Raw genomic sequence first — 23486 nt, 5'->3', positions numbered from 1 at the left:
GTTTTTGATCTTGTTATATTTAAACTAGTCGTAGTCAGAAAGTATTATGTAGCATTTTAAAAGGAAATGATAATATATCGGAGAACAAAGTCTAAACAGATTCCCGGAAATATCAGACCAAAGGATAGTGCCAATAGATCAATAATAACAAGAGCGTAACTCTAGTTATTTCGGAAAAAGATCAAATAAACAATTTCTATAACGCGAATCGAACCGTATAAAAGTGGCCTGGAATCAGTACACCTGAAATAGATGAGTTCTAGTCACAAAACTGTAAGAAACTTCACGTCACTTAGTATCAGAATTTTTTCAACACTTTGGATTGTAAAATAAACATATTATAAAAGTTAAAATCTCATTTTTAATTAAAAAAATAACACATCTTCAGCTGCTCGAGTTGATATCGATCCAGTGGCACGTAACACCGACGATTTCGGCTCGGACGGTGAGAGAGAGGTACAGAACTTGTCAAAACTTTATTATTTGAACGGCATTGTTCACCGCTGACCGCGGTCGATGCGCTCCAAGTATAAATACCATTACGTTACACACTTTATCGGTCATCGCTACCGCGCGTCCTATTTATGAATGTTATTTTATAATTAAAAATACGCACGTGCGCTATGAGATAAGTTATACGTTTTAACCATTAAAGTACGTATTAAATTTTAAGCATAGCTTTAGGATATTATTTGTGAAGTCGTTGCTCTAAACATTTTTTTTTTTCCGAAATGTTTACCCGTATTTAATACGTACGTACATATTTTTAGTTACATCGTCGAACAAAACGTGTTAGTTTGATTATAAGATTCAAGATTTCGGGTTCCCCGTAGATTACTCAATAATTAAATCGGTATCAACACGAAAAAGAATAAGTTATCAAATTAAAAATAGTATCGAAAGTGAAAACATGATTAGAAATTAATACTGTTATCAGATACACTTTAAAATTTGAATCAAAACAATCGTTTACATAATGTGGATTTATGTAAAACAAAATTAAAGAAATAAGTTAATAAATGAAATATGATAAAATATTTATGGCCAAAAATTAAATATCATATTCTAAAAAACAATGTAAGAATTGTTATAATGCATGTAATTATATGAAAAAAAATTTAAAATTCAGTAAAACATATAAATATATTCTCTTTAATGCAAGACGAAGAATAGCTATTTATAATATTGAATATTAAATTTTAATACTAATTGGTATATTATACTATAAGTAGTTGGTAAAATGTGTTAAATTATAAAAAAAAAAATAACATTTATAATCGTATTAAACGTTTTTTACCGTTTTATACTGAAAATGATAAATATGAATCATCATTAAATTTGATTGACGTTTATAAAGCGTTGAAGAAATGAATCAATATTAAATTTTGTTTCAATTTTATAATGATTTCATGGGTCAAAACTACAAGTGAAATACATGGAAATAATACGGTAAACTACTTGGATTTATACCTTACGATTCAGTTTCTCAAACTTTTAATAACTTTTCGTATACAACATTTAATTTTTTCTATACATGATATTTATTTATAAGTTTAGATGAGGACTGTAACTTAAAATAGTATAACCTCTAATAAATAAAAAAAAAAAAAACAATAATTATCGATTGCAAGCAAGAAAAAGTTTAATTTTCTTTCTGGAATAGTAGTCGTACAAAAATTATTTTATACCGTTAATTGTATACGATTGTAATACAATCGGAAGATTATGATATCTTTTGTGAATAAGATTGTTATATTGAATGAATCATTTGATTTACTATGTAGTTGAGGAAGATTCATAAAATATACATAATCGTACGTACACTGAGCGCAGGCCTTTATACTTTATATTACCTAATTAAAAAAAAAAAAAAAAAAAAAAAATAAGCAAAAGGAAAAAATGTTTTAATTATTTTCCGTTGTTGTTTGTTTTCAGTTCACAGAAAACTTTTCGGTTCGCATAACCATTGACGACCAATTGGATGTAATTAAAACTGAAAGAAATGCTCTTGTTATTGTATTATCCCGTGATTTTTGTCCGAGTAACGTTTCAATATAATAATAGTATAGAGAATCATGTATCTCGGAAACCGACGATCCAACGTTCGACAAAATGTTCATTATTGTTCCGTAAATTCTAAACTCTGGTAGAAAAACTAAGTACCCAAGTCTTGCGCTTATATTTATGATAAGCTTTTTGTAAGGAAGACAGTTGTACATTGTTGACTATGATTACACATCATTAGTCGACGTGTCCTCTCGCTAGTAGACGGAACTGTGAACAAAGAGCCGGTGCCACCCAAAAATGTGCATGCCAGCTGAATATAAATCACCGTGTGCTATTGGTCTTAATGTGTGCTTTTTAACATTAATGAAGCTACCAACAAAAGATTTCGTAGGAATCGGTCTAGCAGTTTTGTCAGCGATAAAAGATTAAACTGAAAATCTTATACATTTTATTTTATTTTTTTATCATTATTTACTAGACATTACGATTAATTTGTACTGTGAGTTTTAAATGGAAATTCGTATAAGTATTTCGATTTTTAAAATAATACTTTTTTCTGGGGATTTTTTTTCTTAAACTAAAACATGTTCAATAATTGAAACAATGAGGAAAAATTTATTATTAAGCATTAAAAGAACATCATGTATTTGTGCCATGAGTTCGGGATGAACAAAGACATTAACGTTATTTTTCTTGCAAATTCGTTATATACGTGGTCCTTTGGATGTCAGTATGTCATATTTTTTACATGTTTGCGCTATAGTGACAAGATAAGGGTGAAGATGGTGCATTTGCATTAATTGTTTTTTCTTTTTACAAAAAAACAATAAATTATGTAAAAAGTCATTAAAAGAGCACACATAAATTATACACACATGTTGAATTTCTGAAATGAGTAATATAATTCGTGTTCTGTATCATTTATAATTTAACGATAGAAAAATGCAGATGGGCTGACTAATTTATAAACAAGTTGAAATTTAAGTGGACGGATGACAGATATTTAAAAAATAGAAAAAATAATAAAAAAAAAAAATTGAGCCCAAAATAGTATATTAAATTATAGTTATAACATCATTTGAATAATTACGTATACTATTCAATTGAGATTAACATTGGGATGACCTATTTGTATATTTCAAGTACATGTATAAATAAATTATTCAGTACATTTATCAGGATAAAATTATGGAAATGAAACAAATTATATATAAGATTATAACTATGGATAGAATGCTGCTAAAGTGATAAAATATCATAATTACTTTGAACCTAACTAACTAATAAACGTGACAAATATGTGAAACCCAAGTCATGCTATTATTATATTCGTCTGTATCAAGAACGCCAACGAAAAAATGAAAAGTTATTTTAATCATTATCGGAAAAATGAATCGAGGGTTAGAATGGCTGTTTTGAAGTTGATAAGCCGTTGATAATGAATAAATGGTATGAACATTCATCGACAAAATGTAATATGTTATGGATTGATTAATATTAAAAATGAATATAACGAGTAGATACTTAATTTATTATTCAAACAATAATCAACCACAAATGGAATATTATTTTATAGTTTTTTTTTTCTTTATTAATATAATATACACAATTTATACACAAACGGCACAATAAGAGTATGAGCTAAATGACAACGAATAATGAAAATATGAATAAAGAAGCCACCCACCGATGACACTTACGTCTTGATTATTTTGTGTTAACCTTATTATTATTTATTTAATTTTTTTTTTTTTTTGATTTTTTTTTTTTTTTTGATTTGATTTTTTTTTTGATTTATGGATCAAGTAGGTCTTTGCACTATTTTTGCTTAAGGCGAAGAGGAGGATTGCCAGAGATGGTTAATGTAGCTAGATTTTTTATGAGTTCGTTAGAATGAGAGTTTAGGCGTAGGTGGAAACGTTTATAATAATTTTTTGCCTCCTCCTGAATTGTTTTCATGTTTAGGTCTTTATGCAGGGAGTGGTTTGATACATATGATGGAGAATTAGTAATTTTTCTTAGTATTTTATTTTGAAACCGTTGAATTTTATTTAGATTAGAAATTTTTGCGTTGCCCCACAACTTTAAGCCGTAAGTCCAGATTGGCTTTAAGAGAGATTTGTAAAGAAGTAGTTTAATATTTAGTTTTGAGTGTTTGTTGTTGACGATTAGGGTTTTGAGCATTTGTAAACGGGAGTTTAATTGTGATGTTTTGGCTTTGATGTGGTAAGTCTAGGTAAGACGGCGATCAATAGTTAACCCGAGATATTTAACGTTTGGGGATGAGGGGATTTGAGTACCAAAAAGAGATACCTCTGGACATGGTGCTAATTTAAGTGTAAATGTAGTATGTACAGATTTTGCTTGGTTTGTTTTAAAACGCCACTTTTTATACCAATCTTCCATTAATAAAAGATGATTTTGTAGGTTTTTGGAGGCTATAATAGGATCTGGACTGGATGATATTATGACTTTATCATCCACATAGTCTGCTACTAATGTGTTGGGCGTGGTCGGTTGGTCGGATGTATAAATATTGTATAGAATTGGGGAGAGTATTCCGCCTTACCGAACACCTGCCGCAATTCCTGCTATATTAGAGTCTAAAGAACCATAATGGACCTGGAAGTATCGGTCTGCGAAATATGATTTAAGTATGATGTAGTATGTTGGATGTAGGAATTGTTTTAATTTGAATAGCAGACCTTTGTGCCACACTCTATCGAAGGCCTGGGATATGTCCAGGAAGGCACAGGTGCAGTAACGTTTTTTTTCGAGGGCAAAGGAGGCAGCGTCGACAACTCTATGGACTTGGTGAATAGTCGAGTGTTGAGCACGAAATCCAAATTGATAGTCAGGTAAGATTTTTTTATCAAACATGATAGAAAGGATACGTTTAAGTAAAAGTATTTTCAATATTTTGGCGAAAAATGGTAATAAACTGATTGGTCTGTAAGAATTTAAGGAGTCTGGTGGTTTGTTTGGTTTTGGGATTAGGATAATTTTAGAGAATTTCCAGAGAAGGGGGAAATAAGAGAGTCTTAAGACAGCATTGTAGATGTGGGTAAGAAGGATTATTGCACGTTTTGGTAAGCATCTAGTGACTGCTGTAATTAAATCAAATCCTGGGGATTTCCTAAGTGAGTATTTTTGTATTGTGAATTTGACTTCACTGGGCGTGAAGTGTTTTACTAGTTGAGATATAGGGATAGGAGAGTCAAGATACATTTGTATTGAGTTTGTAGTGGTTGGTGAGAATGTTTCGGAGTTAGGTTGGAAAATATCATGAAGATGATTTTTGAATAGTTCTACTTTTTCAGCATCAGAAGAAGCAATGCTACCGTCTGGATTTTTGATTGGGGGTGATGAGGCTTTATATTGGAGGGTTTGTTTTGTTGCCTTCCAGTGACTCCCATCTTTGGTTGAGAGGTTTATCAAATAATTTGCAAATGAATTATCTTTATTTTTAGATAAAACATTTTTGAGAGAGTTAGCTTATTTATTGTATTTTTGTTTAAGAGATGGGAGACGATGTCGTATATATAGGGCTTTTGCTCTTCGTTTTTCCACTATAAGTGTCCGTATATGACTCGGCAAAGAAGGTTGATATGAAAAAGAATGGTTTGCTTCAGAGGTGGTAGACTATGCCACTGATTGCATTATGTTTGTGAAGCTATTTACTGCTGAGTCAATATCATTCGTGGATTTTAGTTTTATATTCAGTTTTATTTTTTGATTAACAAGATCATGAATTTTGTAACGATCAGTAGTGGCATTGAAGAGTTTGGGAGGTTTCAGGCGAGTTAATGGATATTCGTTAAGTGTTAATACTACTGAAGAGTAGTTCGAGTTTAAGTCCAAGATATTATCAGTAGAGTGAAATAAATTAGATGGTATTTTCGACACAAATATGTCAAGTATATCTGGGTTTTTTTGAGCAGAAGTTGGCCAGTAAGTAGGGCCAGGGGGAGCAAGTATTTTAAGTTTTTTTTTACATGCAATATCACGTAAGACAAATCCACGTGGGTTATTTGTTCGACATCCCCAACTTTGGTGTTTGGCATTAAAGTCGCCTCCAACTATAAAATTTTTGCCAAAAGTACAAAAACAGTTATTAAAGCCTGCAAATGTAACATTATGTTTTGGAGATGAGTATAGTGCAGCAATTGTTACTGGGATAATATTTTTGTTAATTAAAATTGTACAGGACTGTAGGAAGTTCTGACAGAAATTGGGAAGAATTTGGAATAATAAGGTGGATTTAATTAGTATAGCGACTCCTCCATGAGCCTTATTGTTTGAATGATTGGCTTTCAGTAATTTGTTACCTGGAATATATACATTAGAGTATTGAGTAAGATGTGTTTCCGTAATTAATGCAATATTGTTTTGTGGTACTGATTGTATTTCAATTAGATGATTTTTGAGGCCGTTTGCGTTGAAAAGTAATATTAAAAGGTATTTATTTGCGTGTATGTTATTAATCATTTTTTATTACCTAGAAGACTAGTTATTACTTTAGTTAGTAAGGATATTAAAGGATTTATTAGAGATTTAAAATCCTCTAGAAAGCTTGTTATTGTTTTGTTGATATCAGCTGAAGGTGGGGGCAGATTTTGATTTGAGGATTAGCCTGAAGTAGCCTGAGCATAGGATGGGGTGGGGTTCGGGTTAGTATCATTAGTAGGGTGGCTGTCTTTTACAACTGATGACTTATCTCTAATATTATCTGACAAAAAAAAAATTATTACTAGTAGTAGGTTTCTTTCGTCGTTGGAGCTCCTTGTAAATTGCACAACCTTTATAACAGGCTAGATGGCTCCCATAACAGAGTGCACATGATGGTGGAGCATCGCTTGGATTTGGACAGTCGGATGATCGGTGGCATGCGCCGCAGCGAACGCATCGTGGTGGATAGCCGCAGTACGTTTTGGTGTGGCCGTAGTTTTGACAATTAAGACATTGGCTGATAGTTTTAGCTTTGAAAGGTTCCTCTACTTTAATTTTAGTGTGTAATAGAGATGTCAACTTGTAAATAATTGGTGGATCATTTGCACAAGCAGTCTGCATATTAGTGGTATTATTTTTGGTGGAGTCATTGAGCAATAAGTCGGATTGATCCTTCAGCTGGTTAGATTCCTGAACTTTGTTTGAAGCGAAAGCTTCAAAACGATTTGCTGTCGTAAATATTTTTTTTCTTGTTTTGAGAGGTTGCTCACGTGGAGAATTTGGTTCAGAATTAGAAGAACTGGAGAGATTTCTTTTATATATTTGTACAGACCATCCTGCGTCTGGTTGATTATTACTTGTATCTAGTGATGAGTTGGAGGTTTTATTTTTACTAATTCTTAACGGGGATACGGTGTTATTCGTTTTACTATCTTTGTTATTATTCTTATTGATGTTGTTGTTTCTGATACTCATATTGATTTGAATAGAATGTAATTATTATTAAAGAGTTTCTAATAAATACAATATTTGCGATAAGCATGATTGAAGACGACGGTGGATTGCGATAGCGTAATTATATTATTATTTTATATAATATCGAGACCGCCGAGGCGCCCGCCGATAAGGCCGTATGCACTAGAACACTGAATATTACTAGACGTTGACAATATTAAACAGGACAAATATTTATTACGTTTGTTTACTGTGCACGAGACTTTAGTTAAAAGAGAAAAGAAAAGAATTTTTCACTAGTTACATCTTTGATTAACCATCTTAATAATAACGAACAAGTTATACGGTAATGACTAATAACTTAGAGCGCACTGTACGCACGTGCGTGTCGAACGACGGCTATCGCGGAACTGATTTTATAGTTAAAATGGAAAAATTAAAGAATAAAATAAAATCAAACGTATAATTTGGTTTAAAATTGAAATACATGCTTTAATCGACAAACCGCTGAATGACTGCAATCCATAAGAATCTAAGAACTTGATGTTATGCACGATAATTCTATACTCATTCCTCCGACGAAAAAAAAAGAGAGATGGTGTTTTAGTTGCGAGTGTTTTAAAATCAAATATTACGGACACAGAGACGATTTTTCCCAAAATCTTACGTGCGAACGTTTCGCAACATATTTTATGAATCCCGTTGTCTGCGCGCGTGCACGTAGAGCTTAATAATAATTGCCATTAATCGTATAAATGCTAATTATTATTCCCGTCACTGGTTTTGCCGATACGCCAAAACGAATCAAATTAGACTGGGGTTTATCTAATAAATCGTCACCAAAACCATCGTCTTGAATTCGGAAACACAATGTTTATGCGAATAATAATATGTGTTTGTATTGTTGCGTTTAATTTGAATTGCCGCGGAACGCTTGCCAAGGGACTTCCTATGCGTAAAACCAATACAACAAGTGTTGGGCGTTATTGCCTCTCGATGCCTCTCCACCCTTACATACCGTGCCAATCCCGTCCGCTCTCGAGCCGTTTTCAGCGCTTTTCTTGCCAAGTATATCTCGAGCACCGCCACTAAACCATACGCAACGGCCGAACGAGCAGCAATGATTCGAATTTATTAGACACATTGTAACGAAGAAAAAAAATTATAATACGCGCAATAATATATTGTTGCGACCGACGAATGAATGTAACGACAAGTCCCGGCAATAGTATGGAGTGGTGTTCAATATTAACAAATATTAGTAAATTATGTTCCGGTGAAATGGTTTCGATGTTAATGCGCATACCGTCCCGTTCGCGTTCAACATTGTTCAACGTCATGACGACGTAATAAAAAGTGCAATTGAAAAAGTCGTATGCTCGTCGCTTGCTGGTCGACCTATAGATTTTACATTATATTGTTTTTTTTTAACAATTATTTTTGCGTGACTGACATTCCTGAAAAACACTCAATATATTATAATTCTCATTTTACGTAATCACTTGAAAAGAACCAATGATATCGTTATAATTATTTTATTTTATTTTTTTTGTTTTTACTATCAAAATCCATTCTGTACTAGGAATATTATTTTGAATTTCGTCCATCCGGATTACAAATAATACGTTTCATTCTCACACGAATTAATAATTCAATGGTGGTATTCAACAGTGCTATTGCATTATAATAATATATGCAAATATTTCAAACACGATTTTCTTACAAGTTCAGTTTTTAAAATGGGATATTTTATTTTTTAATTTTCTAAACTTAATATCTCTCTTTATGTTTCTTATGTACATGTGAGTAATGAATTACGATAATTGTACAACATTGTTTGCAAAGCAAAACACATAATAATTATTAGATTATGCTGGAAATTATTTCTGATCTTAAGAAATTATTAAATTTGTAGATATACATTAAAACGGCTGAAGTAAATAATACAATTACCATTAAAATTTTACTTAAAATATTTTAAAAATAAATTTAACTGCATTTATTTATATGACCAATGACTATATCATCTAATGCTAATAACTATAATTTTAATTAAAAAAATAGTTTTTCAGTAAAACATCGAAATTATAACTTTATTCAGTTACTTAAAAAATATATCTTAAAACTAAAAAATAGCTCTACAATCAGATAGGTTTGATTACCATTGATTAAAATAATCAAGTTGATAATTTAAAATTAAACTCTAAGTTTAAAACAATGTGATTTCGCAATTCTAATATTAAAGAAAGTATAATTAATACATTTCAAATTTTAATTGATATTGTATTATTTTTACTATACAATTTTTTTATATTAATTTAAAGGATAAGAATTGCATATTTTCTTTATAAAAGTAGTTTATGAAAATAATATAATGCTTTATCAATATAACATATAAAACGTCACGTAAAATAATAAAAAAAAAAGGTGTTTTTTATAAAATAAACAGTGTTTAGAAGGACCGTAAAATTTAAAATTATTGAAGATCTATAGTTTTCTAAAAAAAGTCATTATTAACGATTCACTATTAAAGTTATAATTTGATGATTAATTTTAATAACATTTTTTTTTCCTTTTTTTTCTTCTAATTATTCATCTTTTTGGTTCGAAAAAAAAAAATCACCTCTTAGAACTCGTTTGGTGCTGATCGTTTACTTCAATATAATCGATAATTTCATTTTCCGATGATTGATGATGACAGAAGAGAGCCGCTCGTCTAATGGCGGTGAAGGAAACTAATTATTATTCGAAAAATTTCGTCAGCGTAGACGCGCAATTTTACGGCCGACTGCACGCCGTTTAAACGGAAATGTCCGCGGACTTGCGTATCGGATATAATAAAAATAAAAAAAACGTATACATTTATATCTTATGTCATCCATATTGCTACACAGTATTATGTGTGGCGCATGCGAGGATGTGAGAAGGGGGTTGAGGTTAGTTTTGTACTCCGGTTAGATGGTTGTACGAAACATTAGAGGGCATTCGGTGAAAACAGTTAAATAGTTTTTGTGAAGGGAAAGAATTTCAATGAAAATCAAACGGCCGTAAACACATGTGCGATATATGCTCATCAGCATCGTCCTCGGGATTCTGTTGAAACAAACTGGATTACCGACGCCTTGCGATTGAACTGTATCAAGTTGTAGTAGGGCATCGACTTGCTTTAAGTTTAAATTTGACAATCGGAAACACCGGTCGATTGTACGATGGACGAATCGACCTTGATTTGGTAAGGTTATATTGCACTCGGGTTGAACATAAGAAGAAAAAAAGGTCAAACAAATAATCACATTTTTAACGCGTTATCGTTTTTGCACAAGGCATACAAGAAAAAAATAATATAAAATAATAATAGTAAGTATCTTTATTTACCTACGTCTTGTTATAACCACAATCTTGTCAAAAACACAAAAAAACATTTTCCAACATATCCTGTTCCAAGTCGTTAAAAATACAACATCGTTAGGTTTACTACAAAAGGCATGATTAACATATAATTTTTTGACCAAATTGCGGTTCGACCGTTTGGATTTGGATGAGAAGCCGACTGTTACCACTTGATCGAAGAACAAGGTACTTGTAAATATTTTAATATATTGACGGCACCAACCCTACGACTTTAGATCGGTCTAATACGTGATACGGTACGATTATTGTTTGCACCGACCCCGCGATTCCGCTGTCTTGGAGCGATTTTGACGTTCCGCGAGTCACGTGGGGGTCAATTATCCATCACGTCGCAAGTGCATCGGTGTTTACGCACGGGTTTTTTTGTACGATGAAATAGCAATAAAAGTTTTTCCCGTCTCTTCGTGTCACAACTGTACCGCGTCCCTATGCTCACGTGCCTTTTTGTTAACGCGTTTTCCTCCGTCTGTCACCGCTGTATACACCATCATATAAGGTTTTACAATACGTTTCTAATGAAACCACACGTAATGACTACTATCCGAGAGAGGGAGAGTTTTTTTTCCCCCTTCGTTTTTGATTTACGTCATTTTATAGCACGTGTTTACTTTTGGTATCTCTCTTTCTCTCTCTCTCTCTCTCTCTCTCTCTCTCTCTCTCTCTCTCTCTCACTCACACTCTCTCTCTCTCTCTCTCTCCCTTTTTCTCATATCTCTTTGACCAACTACCTTCATACACTGCCCAAAGCTGCCATCAGCACACACCCACGTAACGATCTTTACTATTAAGGACAACTGTCCAAAATCGTCGGACGTCGTCGTTTCCACGTAACCGCACCACACCCATAGCGCGCGGGTACGCTTTTGCGTTAAGGAAAACTTTCATCTACTGTAGCGTGGCTCGACGGTGGTGAGGAAAAATCATTTCCACGGGCACGCGACTCTCGTATGTACGTTTTCCGCTACACTAGTAGCAAAAGAAATATAATATGTACAAGAAGAGGGAAAAAGAGAAATAAAGTTGATTAATCTAGCCGTGTTAGGTGTACCACGCACACGTCGCCTCACCCATCGCTTTTTGTAATATAATAGAATAAAACCCCAGTCCACGTACAATATTTTACGTGCCTCTCGCAGTCACTATGCGTGCACTTTCTCTCTCACTCCATTTTCTTCTTTCTTTCTCTTTTCGTTCTTACTCTATACTTCTCTGCCGTCGCCATGATTCGAATTGTCCCCGGAGTCCCTTTTATCCGGAATACGGATAATCTTCTTATTTGCGCTGGTTTATTATTATTGCTGTTTCTCGCGGGTTCTCTTTTCTCTCCGTCGCAGTGACGACGATGGTAGCGAAGGCCTAACCAAGATAATATTCCGGACGTGTCATCTTTTACTCTCAACGCCCCCCCTCTCCCTCATACTCTGCATTTGATCGGCGAGGATAATAAAAGACGAATTTAATTTCCTTTTCTTTTTTTTCCCTTCTTCTGGTATTCGTCTTGCTACGGCTTTACCGATTATCACCGACACCACGCGTAAACTTACTCAGAAAAAAGGAAAATAAAAATAAAAAATCTTTTTATGGAAAGGAAATCACGTTGATTCATTCTACTTTGATTTACTGAACAAATTTAATATTTTTATTATCTTATTTATTACGAAAAATGTGAAGCTAAAACGTCTTATCCGTTTCAATTAGATTTATTACAATGATTGATATTGTCAACTGTACATATACAGTAAACATTTAACGTACAGTAAACGACTAACATTTTATCGTTTATGCCTTATCTGTACAACAAACTTAATACGACCGTAGTCATTTTTCATGCTTATATGAACGTAACCAATGTGATAATAAAGTATGAAATCATGTGTAATAGACTGGGTAAAAAAAAAAAAAAAAAAAATAATAAAATCTCTAATAATACTTTTGTTTTATTCAAACCGTTGAAGTAATATTATGAAATGGAAATACATATCCTATACTCGACTCCTTAATTCAACGAAACGGTCGATTGGACGGTCATAGTTTGGTTTCATTGGCAATAGTTTCACATGCGATGTATACGAAACCGTGTGGAAATAAGTAAGAATGGTCTATGAGAGTGCCTTATTATATAAAATGACAATAGCACGGTAAAAACTGTTTTTAATGCTAACAGACGAATTTTAAGCCGCTAAACGAAGAGAACGAGTATAATATTATTATGAAAGAATCGCCGTAGTATCTTCTTCATCTCGACATCGAGTTGGCGGGTGGTTTAACGTATGATAATGAACAACAGTCAGAGTTGTCGACGGGAGAAAGAGAAAGACAGAAAGAGAGTGAAAGGAAGAGAGTAGTAAAAACAAAATGTTAAACGTTATTTCAAGCAGTTAAGCGTTTTGCGTCGTTGAAAACATATTCACCGCACTCCACCCTGTTGGTATGCAAATATTTCTCGCTTATCTCCTTCTTTTTCCTCTTACCCTACTTCTCCTTCCCCATTTATCTTACTTCCCTCTTTTTTTCCCAAATTCTCTCTCTGTCTATCTATTCCTATTTTCTTCATTCAACTTCCCAACGTGTCCGTGCGCTTCACCCCACACGCAACAAGCTCCATTCTTTCACCAACAGAGCAGCGCTTTGTACGTGCGCCTTGTTGTAATGCACAAATAACTTACAAACAGCCAACGACGTTATTTCACCGGCAGAACACTGTGTTTGCGGTACCGACAAAACTAGTAGTTACGTCTATCATCACCGTTACTGCTACTAGTAATACTGTTGGTGGGATGGTACCGACGCTGTTGGTGTTGTTTTCATTACTCTGACCACTAACTATTACTAACTATTAACAACTATCTAATACTACTACTAACTGGTGCGGTAGTTACGAGTCGTCTACCTCGAAAGACGCTTCGTGTAGCACGCGTCAAAAATGCATCCGTGGCGAAAAGTTTTCTTGGGTACACCCGATCCCTTGAACCCCGGTCCCCGCGAATTTTTGAAATTTTGAACACACTGTTTAGAGAAAATTATCATAGGCATAGGCACGAAGCCGTTTTGCAATTTCACGTAAAGCCAAAAAAAAAAAACACCAAATTAAAGTCTTATGATCGACATGACAATCATAAAATATACAATATTTTTTTCAAACTCGTACTGTAAGTATCCCTTTTCTTCCTCCCCCTTTGTATTTTTATTGTATTATAATATTTAATGTCAGTGTTTCTTATTTTTTTTTTTTAAGACAAAACACTGTTAAAATATTTCATAACTATAAAGAAATTAAATAAATTTTAAACAAAAATCCTTTGTAACGTTGTAATATACTTGTGTATCAAATTTTTTTTAACTATAAATAAATAAATAGGAATTTTCAAATTGAAATGTTTTAAACAACAAATAAATTAATACGCTTCTTTATATCAACAGTTGATAGTTACTATCAATTTAAACTGTATGTCGTTTAATATATCTCGTAACATATTTGGACTAATACCGCGACATATCAGTGTCTTGTGACAGAACGGTTAAGAAACACTGGTTTATATAGTCGCGTAGTTGTTCGATTATAAACGTATTACTTAAGCTCGACGCTGAATGATGCTACGCAAGATACAACATCCGTTATTCGCAATTTCATCGTGATTGAAAAGCAGTCCTTATAGAGAACCACTGCACGATAAACCCATCTCAATGTGGAAAACCGTCGTGCGTGTCTTGTTTTCCGATGAACAGGTAGAGAGGAGCATTAACGGAACGGATGACTGCGTGGAAGAGAATTTGATAAAATAACTCACGAAAAAACGAGCTTTTACAAGTAAACATATCGAGGTAGTTTCTTGGAAAACGTATAGACTACTGTACAGCATTTCCAAAAGTTAATTTAGGGAGAACAAATTTTGATTCTTTGGAGTTTGTAATTTATGTATGAAACTGAAATTAATTTATGTATTTTTAGTGATATATTAGATGATATAGGTTGTCGAGTCCATATGCCACACTGTATAATCATATTTAAGTAAGAAGTAATCTAATGGCCTATGATAAAAATTTTAATAACATGCTAAATTGTACAAGCGTACAATGGATTATGTTGTTCACGTTGATCGATGAATGAACTTGTATAGTATATTTTTTTTTTAAAACTTTGAATAGAGTAATAGAAGGTGTGTATATGTTTTTATTTTTATTTTTTAGCTAATTTTAACTTTTAAAATTGCAATGGTTAATATATACGTGTATATGCATATGTGTTTACTAGAAGTTACAAAAAAAAGTAGCAACTAGTAGATATTAGAAGTTAGAATATTGCAATACCTTTCCTTATTCTTTAAGCGATATTATATAGTATGGTTGCGGTAAGTAGTGGTTATTCATCAGACTTGGGTGAAATACTTTTAAAAAAAATTTAGAATGAATACTCGAATACTTACAAAAAATAGTATTCCGAATATGTATTTAAATATTTTATACAAATTGTATTCCTAATACATTATTTAGAATACTTCAAAAGTATTCCAAATACTTTTAAAATACTTCTAGTTTTCATACTATAAAAATAATAGATGTCCACTCAACAGAAATATTTAAAATTAAAGACTAAATATATGTTATTTTATTGTATTTTTATATTACATAATCATTATAGTTATAGTTTACAACAATAATAAATATCTGATATTAGCTTATACAAGATACGATGGAGAATTAATAAAATCGTTTAAAAAAGAGATGATTTAACGGTATTCAAAATAAAGTATTCAAAATACTTTATTGAATACTTTCAAAAAAAGTATTTAAAAAGTATTCCGAATATTATATTCGGAATACTACCCAAGTCTGTTATTCATCTAAGAACCTTCTATTATTAAACATTTATACGATATAGTTTATTAATTGGATAAATGTTAAATTTCGTATAAAAAATATTTTACTCTATCTACACATATATGATTATTTTAATTTCTGCAGTTTATGCATAGTTTATTTTAACTATAGGATATTTCAAAAATTCGAAAAAATAAAAGCTAAAAATATATTTAAACAGCTACTACATCATCACCAAAAATCATGAACTTGATAAAAAAAAGTTTATAAAACTAAGAAAAAAATATAAAATATACAGCCGAAGAAAGTTTATCCTTTTTAATCGACAGCGAAATAAGTGTAAAGTAATATAAAATTATTCAATTGACAGCAAAAATAAAAGTTGCGAATATTTTTGATAATCAAAAATCGTTTAAAAATTCTATGAAATCCCAATATAAAAAATGAATATAAAATAGAACAAATTATTCAGATTTATTTAAATATTATTTTATGAATAAATTATTTTGTAACACTAAACAAGCTTGGTCACTAATTATTTATTAGATACTGCAGTTTTTTTATTTTTGATATGCATTTATGTCGATAGTATATCATATGAAAATATAAAAATATATATTGCAATATCAAATACCTAAAATTAACAATATGTTGTATGTTTTTTTTATTTAAATTTTTACTTATTTATTTATTTATTTATTTTTTTTTTTTTTTATGTACAAAAAATCCATAGACAAAACATAAAATGGCTACACCGTAGTTTAATTCCATTTCAAGAAATTGATTGCATACGAATAACAGTTGTGTATTAAATTAATTTATCAAATACCAAGTGTTTGTCATATAAATTTCTATAAATCCTAATTTTCACTTATTTCGGACAAAAGAAAATCAATATGAGATATACTCATATTTCTGTACATATCAGTTAACTAAAAAGAAAACAGTTATTTTTTACACTTCAACCAAACTTTTGTAAAAAAAAAAAAAACCGGCCCATTTCGATATTCATTTTAAAATATAATTTTAATTAACTTTAACTTTTGACTTAGAAAAAAAACTAAACTTTAGAGTTTTAACTTATCGTTTAGTTATCTGATTATATACAACAATATATTTTTTTTAAGTAACATTTTATACACATTTAATTGTAATCGGCTTAGTTATACACTATTCGAATTATTTTATTAAATAACAACCAACAGACACTTAAATACATTGTTTTTGAGTTTTTATTCATAAGTTTATTTCTCAAAAAACCTTATATTTTAAAACGAAAAAATAAATAAATAAAAATAAGCTGTAACACTACTTATTTGTGCAATAAAAAGAGAACACTGACTAATTAAATGAAACAATAGTTTTTCTTAATTTGAAATAAAATATCTGCACTGAAACACGTTGCATTTCAAAAACAATTTTTTCTAACACGATTAAAGTGGATTTACATTTAGGTAGGTACAATAACTAAGAAGGGTGTCTTTGAGAATCATTGATTATATATTATTATTCAGTGACTTAGTTAATATTTATTTTTCAATAATTTTTATCGTTACTCACTTTAGTGATTGATTATTAATTTTTGAAGCATAAACTCATGAAAAGGGATTTATAGAGTTTTTTTTTCAATTTTCTTCTGGCTTATAGTAAATAATTACAAATAATTACTAAATTATTCTAATAATTACCTTTTAAATTGATTATTTAAGTGATTGAATACACAAAAAAAGTAAATAAAATGTTGAGCTGTGTCATTAATCAAAGTCAATACTCGTAAAGATTATCTAAGTAACATTGTGTTTATATCTACTGCAACACCATATAATTTTAATTTCAATGACGGCTTGAGCATATCGTATCAGTATTTAATTGTAACTTGAGTATTAAATTTGTATAAATCAAACACTCTTACCTGATTGAAATGCTAAACTTGGACAACTAATTAAACTTGGAAATAACACGGTTTTTGATAGTTTCATAGTTTCAATAAATCGATGTTACCCGGTGTGATATTTAAATATGTATAAAATATATTTCAGTTATAATATATTAAAAAAAGGAATATATAGGTTATTTATTATATCGTAATAGTTGTACATAACCTCCACAAAGTGAAATGAAAATGTTGATTATACTACTACAACATAATTGTGGAAATACTTACAAACTAATGTACTCACTACAAAGTTCTGAAGTTTCGTGTGATTTTTGGGTCGACGCGGATAACAGAATTTACACTTTAGAAAGTAAAAACATGTTTGATATTTAATTTACTAAACTGATTGGGCGTTATTGTTCATCTAAATGTTATGTCCTACAATGATATTACATTAGTGCACCGCCTAATATACTTAAAAACTAGTAAACATTTAAAAAATACATTTTAAACATACCGTGTTTTTCATTTGAATGTTCGTAACATAGTTCCTTAATTTACTTTATTCATCTTAGTAAATTTTAACCCATTAGAAAAAAAAATATACATATATATATATATTTTATATACCTTTTGATAAGAAAACGAGAAAACTATTTTTTTTTGTGTATACTTCGATCAACCAAAAATGGCAAAAAAAAATTTAAGTCAACGTTGAATGGTTATTAATTGATTTTAAGTTTCGAGTGAAATAAATAATAGTATACATAATATATTGTGTACAGTGTGTGCAATGGATTTTTTATTTTTTATTTATGCGTGTAAGTAATTTTCTTTAACCAAATATATTCAATGATCACAAAAAAGATCTGTATACAAGCTCGAGTTATAACTCATTTTTTCGATATGATCGAACTCGCAGAAGAGTAGCCCACGTTTAAGAACACTTTTTTTTTTTTAACGAACACTTACCATATTTTCAATGAACGGTAAACATCACAATGATGTCGAGACGTATGGTCGTGTACGGTCGAATTTACTGTCTACAGCTCTACACCGATCGAGTGGATCATAGTTCCGCTGCCGCTTGAATTCTAATGCCATTAAAGAATCTCATGTCACACTATTAACCGTTTTTATTGTCAACTTTGCAATAAAGCGTTAATAGCCTCGGTCTGTAGGACTGTAAACTACCGCGGTACGAGCACACACGGTAGGGCGTAAAATCTGTCAATAAACGGTTTCGTAACGGCCGGTCATTTAACGCGACACGATATTACTATTACTATTATTATTATGATATCTCGCGCGGTAGGGAAACGGTGCGCGACGTGTCCGATTTGCCGAAAATCGTTCACCAAAAAAACTCATTGGATATTATAGGATCCACACGTATAAAAATGGAATAATTTTATTGTAAAATGAGCGGCATGTAAAAACTCGTTGGACTGAGAAAATGCATAAGAAAAAGAAAGAAGAAAAAAAACGGTCAACTTTGAACCTTGCAATTCAGTATAAAAATATATTCTCCTGCTATATCGCTCTTGCAGTTATTAAACGTTAGTGAACATGTCGCAAAATATTATTAGATATAAAGCATTTAAAATATTCCTGATATTCGGTGATCCATAACGTGGTACATCAGTTGAACAACGTGCCCATATTTAAACGGGAAAATAAAATGTAAATCGACACAAAACAGAGTAATTTCGATGACAACTTGACCATAAGATTAAATTCAAAACATTTGTTAAAAATTTGTTTTTGATTTAGAAGTAAGCGCTTATGATTCCTAACAACCTAAATTTCGTGAATACCTTGTATAAGGATTAAATCCGTGTGTATATTATGTAAAATAAAATCAACTGGATTTCTTAAATGATATAGTGCGCGATAATTTCTTTCAAATTTAAATATGTTCATTCAGCAACAAAAAAACTTTACTCTTATAATGCACATCATGTTTGATATGAACAGCTACGATCAAATTGAGCGATTTAAATCAAATACTATTTAATTTTTATTTGTGTAGTTGAAAATATTCAAAACGCATTAAAATTTAAATTAGATAAACCAAATTTAATGTTAGGACGTTTCAATGTTAAACTAAAATAGTTAAAATAAGAGCGAACCTGGTAAAATTTTGTTTAGCGAAACGGAATCCTTGTTAAGTTAAACGAAATGTAACACACGTAAAATATAGAATTAAGTGTCGACTTAAGCACAAAAATGTTTTTCATTAACCGTATATAGTTTTATTACTTACATAAACACACACACACACACACACACACACAGATATACTAATTACTACTATATGGCTCTCCTTAGTTCACTGAACCAAATTTACGCAAAACTCTACTACCAATAACGGTCGGGTGCATTATGTTAACGTCGACTTACACGGGTCAACTGTAATAAGTCGAGTAAGATGCCACTGAGTCTAATTTTATGAGAACCACACGATATACTATCTGCAAAACGCGAAGAACTGTTTCAGTAACTGATTGGCAAAAATCATTAAATTAACATTATACTTGACGTTTCTCAATCAGTGAATATTGCAGCAAGAAAATGTGTACGCCAACGAATAAGAACTTGTTTTCGGTAACAACATTACTAATATAAGTGTATTTAAAGGAAACAAAAGGTTGTGGACAAAAATCATATTTATTTATTATTATTATTATTATTATTATACTTATAATCACAATGTAAATATTACAGGGACCAGAACCGTAACCGAAAAGAACCGGTACTGGAACCGGGACCTTTATTTTTCAAAAACGAAAAACCGTAACCGTAACCTTAATTATAAAAAAGTTTCTTTACGTCAGTTATTTAGACTAGTAAAACTATGGCAATATTTTGTTATATATTTTGTTTGTCCATTTGTCGGTTCAGAAAAATAAAAGTCAAATATTTTTATATTTTTATAATTTTGTGTTGTAAACTGTAATAGTGTAATTCATATAATAAGCAAATTTGTATTATTATTATTATTATTATTATTTTTGTATGTTTATTAATATATTACAATTTACAATGAGTATATCATCTATCTTGTCAATTAAGTATTAAATATAATTAATGTTTATAAAAAAACTGTAGCTACAACAGTAGTCAGTATTAACATTGATTCCTAATTAAAATTAATTTTAAATTAAAAATATTTATTTCATCAAATCATAATATTTCACAATATTACAAAATATTTTACAAATTCTTACTATGAGATGGAATAAAATAACTTAACCTAACTCAAAGCAATATAATAGGCTGATATAATATATATGTATATTTATAATTATTTTTTTAACTATTCATAATACCTTCTATTTTCATGAAATGAAACAATTACAATTTAAACAAGAATAAATAAATAATTTCATATTATTTTTTTATAAGTCTCTAATAATCAGAATTAACCAAAATCAACCGGTTCTAGAACACTTACTCTTTTAAAAACCGAAACCGAAACTGAAATCCTTAAAAAATGAATTGAACAACCAAAACCGAAACCGAAACCGAAAAAACCTATAGGTTCCAGTCCCTGAAATATTATATAACTCTTTTTTATGCAGTACAATATTATATGAAAGATCAGATACGATTGGACTTAGGGTTCATGATCAATAAAAATAACAATTGCAAAGAAATATTTAATTGTTAGTATAGTTTGAGGTTGAATTGCGTTACTGTTGACGATTCGCGCACGTCGAGAACACGATGTTCTCGATCGAACACCGTTTTTCGATTTCATCGACAATGACGCGCAAACAGTAATGAAGTTCAATAACCACGGACGATTACACCGCAAACTAGACGAGTATCCAGAAAATTTTTATAGGGGGGGGGGGAGGATTCAGCAAATTTAAACTTACTATTTGTAAAAATATATCATTTGTTGAAACAATGAATGCAATCGTTTTATCATGTTTAAGCAAATACAAAATATTAAACATTATTAATAAAATGAATTATATATATATATATATATATATATATATTATATTTGAATTTCCAGGGTTAAAATGGTTATCATCTAATTACAACTCTATATCAATTTTTCTTTTTGCCAATTAATCCAACACTTCTTTTGTATTAACTTCAAGTGTAATGTTAATATTTAGCTGTTTCATATTGTTATTATTATTTATTAACTCCCATTTGGGGTACATAAATGATACTATATAAGTAAATTTACTACATTACGTTCATGGGGGGGTTCTGACCACCAACCCCTCCATGGATACGCTACTGTCCCTCGTTACGTATACGCTCTCGACGGCCCACACGCGTCGTCGTAACGCGCGCGCTGAACGGTGGTCGTTTTTCAACGTCCGCGCGAATCGCTTAACACCTAATCGCGTACCCAGCAATATCGCCGGCATGGAGTACAAACACGCGTTCACATATTTTTTTTTCTAAACCATCGTAGTTTGCAGTGTACGATTTTACTACCGCGTTTATTTTTTTCAACCCGAGCTCGAGCAGACTTCTATAGATCAAGCAGTTTAAAATCTGGAGTTCAAATCAAACAAATAATTTAGGGAACAGTATCGATTAGTTTCGATAACATTGCATTCGGGTGGTGATCTTTTGAGGTTCTCGTCTAGGAACATAATTATTATTCCGCTATGTTTATCACAGTTCTTGTAACGTGGTCTACTTTTCAGTACAAAGTAACCATCGAAATTGATTGGCGATTTTTTTGGGTGCAAAAGGCTAAACTGCGTAACGTTTTTGGAGAAAAGAACCGACGCGAAAGGAAATGAAACAAGTGTACGTCGGACGAGATGGGCCATGAGAATTTCGAGGAATTTCCAGTCGCGCAGTATGCGATAGCGTGACGAAACCGGCGAAATGAACGTAAAAACAAACGGAACAAAACGGTTATGGGATTTAGTTTTCAGTCCATGCGATCGTGAAACACTGACCACCACGAAAGAAGAACCGGAAAACTCAGTGCGGCGTCGCGGGAACGATATTCCGATTGCAGAGAGGGTGCAAGCGTGCACCGGTGCAGGTGAACGATGTTTTTCCCGTCTATTAATTATTTTCTTTCGGACCGTCCCCGGGGACGGATATCGACCCTAACCCCTTCTGCAAATTAACCCTGATCACTTTCCATCCATAAGCCGGGTCGACGTCGATTGTGCACTCGCGGAGGTGGCCCAAAACGTTTTCCTCGTCCGTTTTCCAACATACGTGCGCACGGTTTTGAGCATGTACATAAATATGTTTATTTTTTGTACACATATTCGTTCCAACTCGATCTCGACTTGGGTCTCTTAAATTACTAGACAAACGATACACATATACATATATTTTTCACCTCTAAACGTACATATGCGAAGTGTATTTTCGGTCACCGAAACCCCGACCGGGAATTTATTGCCACCGAGCAAAACAAGTTATTGTTTAACGATCGTATATCAAGAACACATTTTAACGACAGTAACGCGACGCGTCTTCATCCCGTTTTTTCTTAAGATCCTTTTCTTTCTCCTTTTTATTTTTTTTTCTTTCCTTTCGGACGCGTTGGAGTCGGATGATCGCGTGACATCTGAATATGTCGATAACCGTGTGAGCCACAGCGGGCTAAGTCGTGCATACCGCGTGTACAGTATTGTACCTATGTGTCGGTAATAACAATGTAACGGTCGTGGCCCGACCACCATCACGTTGTACATGCAGGTAGTGCATCACGAACTTGCAGATGTTTCCAAACGGGCGGGGTGGAGGGGAACGAAAGATTATCGAAAATATATCACTCATAACATTTTCCTACGAAGGAAGTGACACTTCATGTGATCATTTTTTTTTACAATCCTAATATTGGTCATAAGACCATAACGATCGACGTCTCATTCGATTCGTCCCTGTTACTTGTAGTTTGATCGAGCTCCCCGTGCGTTTTTAGAATACCGGTGTCTTCCGACGAAATTGCTTCCTGAAGGGTATTCTT

The 23486-nt window shown here is 31.8% G+C and overlaps 1 protein-coding gene across 1 annotated transcript in view; it reads right to left on the bottom strand.

Moving 5' to 3' along the window:
• LOC112688641 (nephrin-like) overlaps positions 1-23486 on the bottom strand; it is a 576118-nt gene that overhangs the window by 123915 nt on the left and 428717 nt on the right. The window lies entirely within an intron of this gene.

Source organism: Sipha flava, unplaced genomic scaffold (assembly GCF_003268045.1).
Source record: "Sipha flava isolate LNK unplaced genomic scaffold, YSA_version1 3_pilon_pilon, whole genome shotgun sequence".
NCBI lineage: Eukaryota > Metazoa > Arthropoda > Insecta > Hemiptera > Aphididae > Sipha > Sipha flava.
This window is presented reverse-complemented; position numbering and strand designations above follow the sequence as displayed.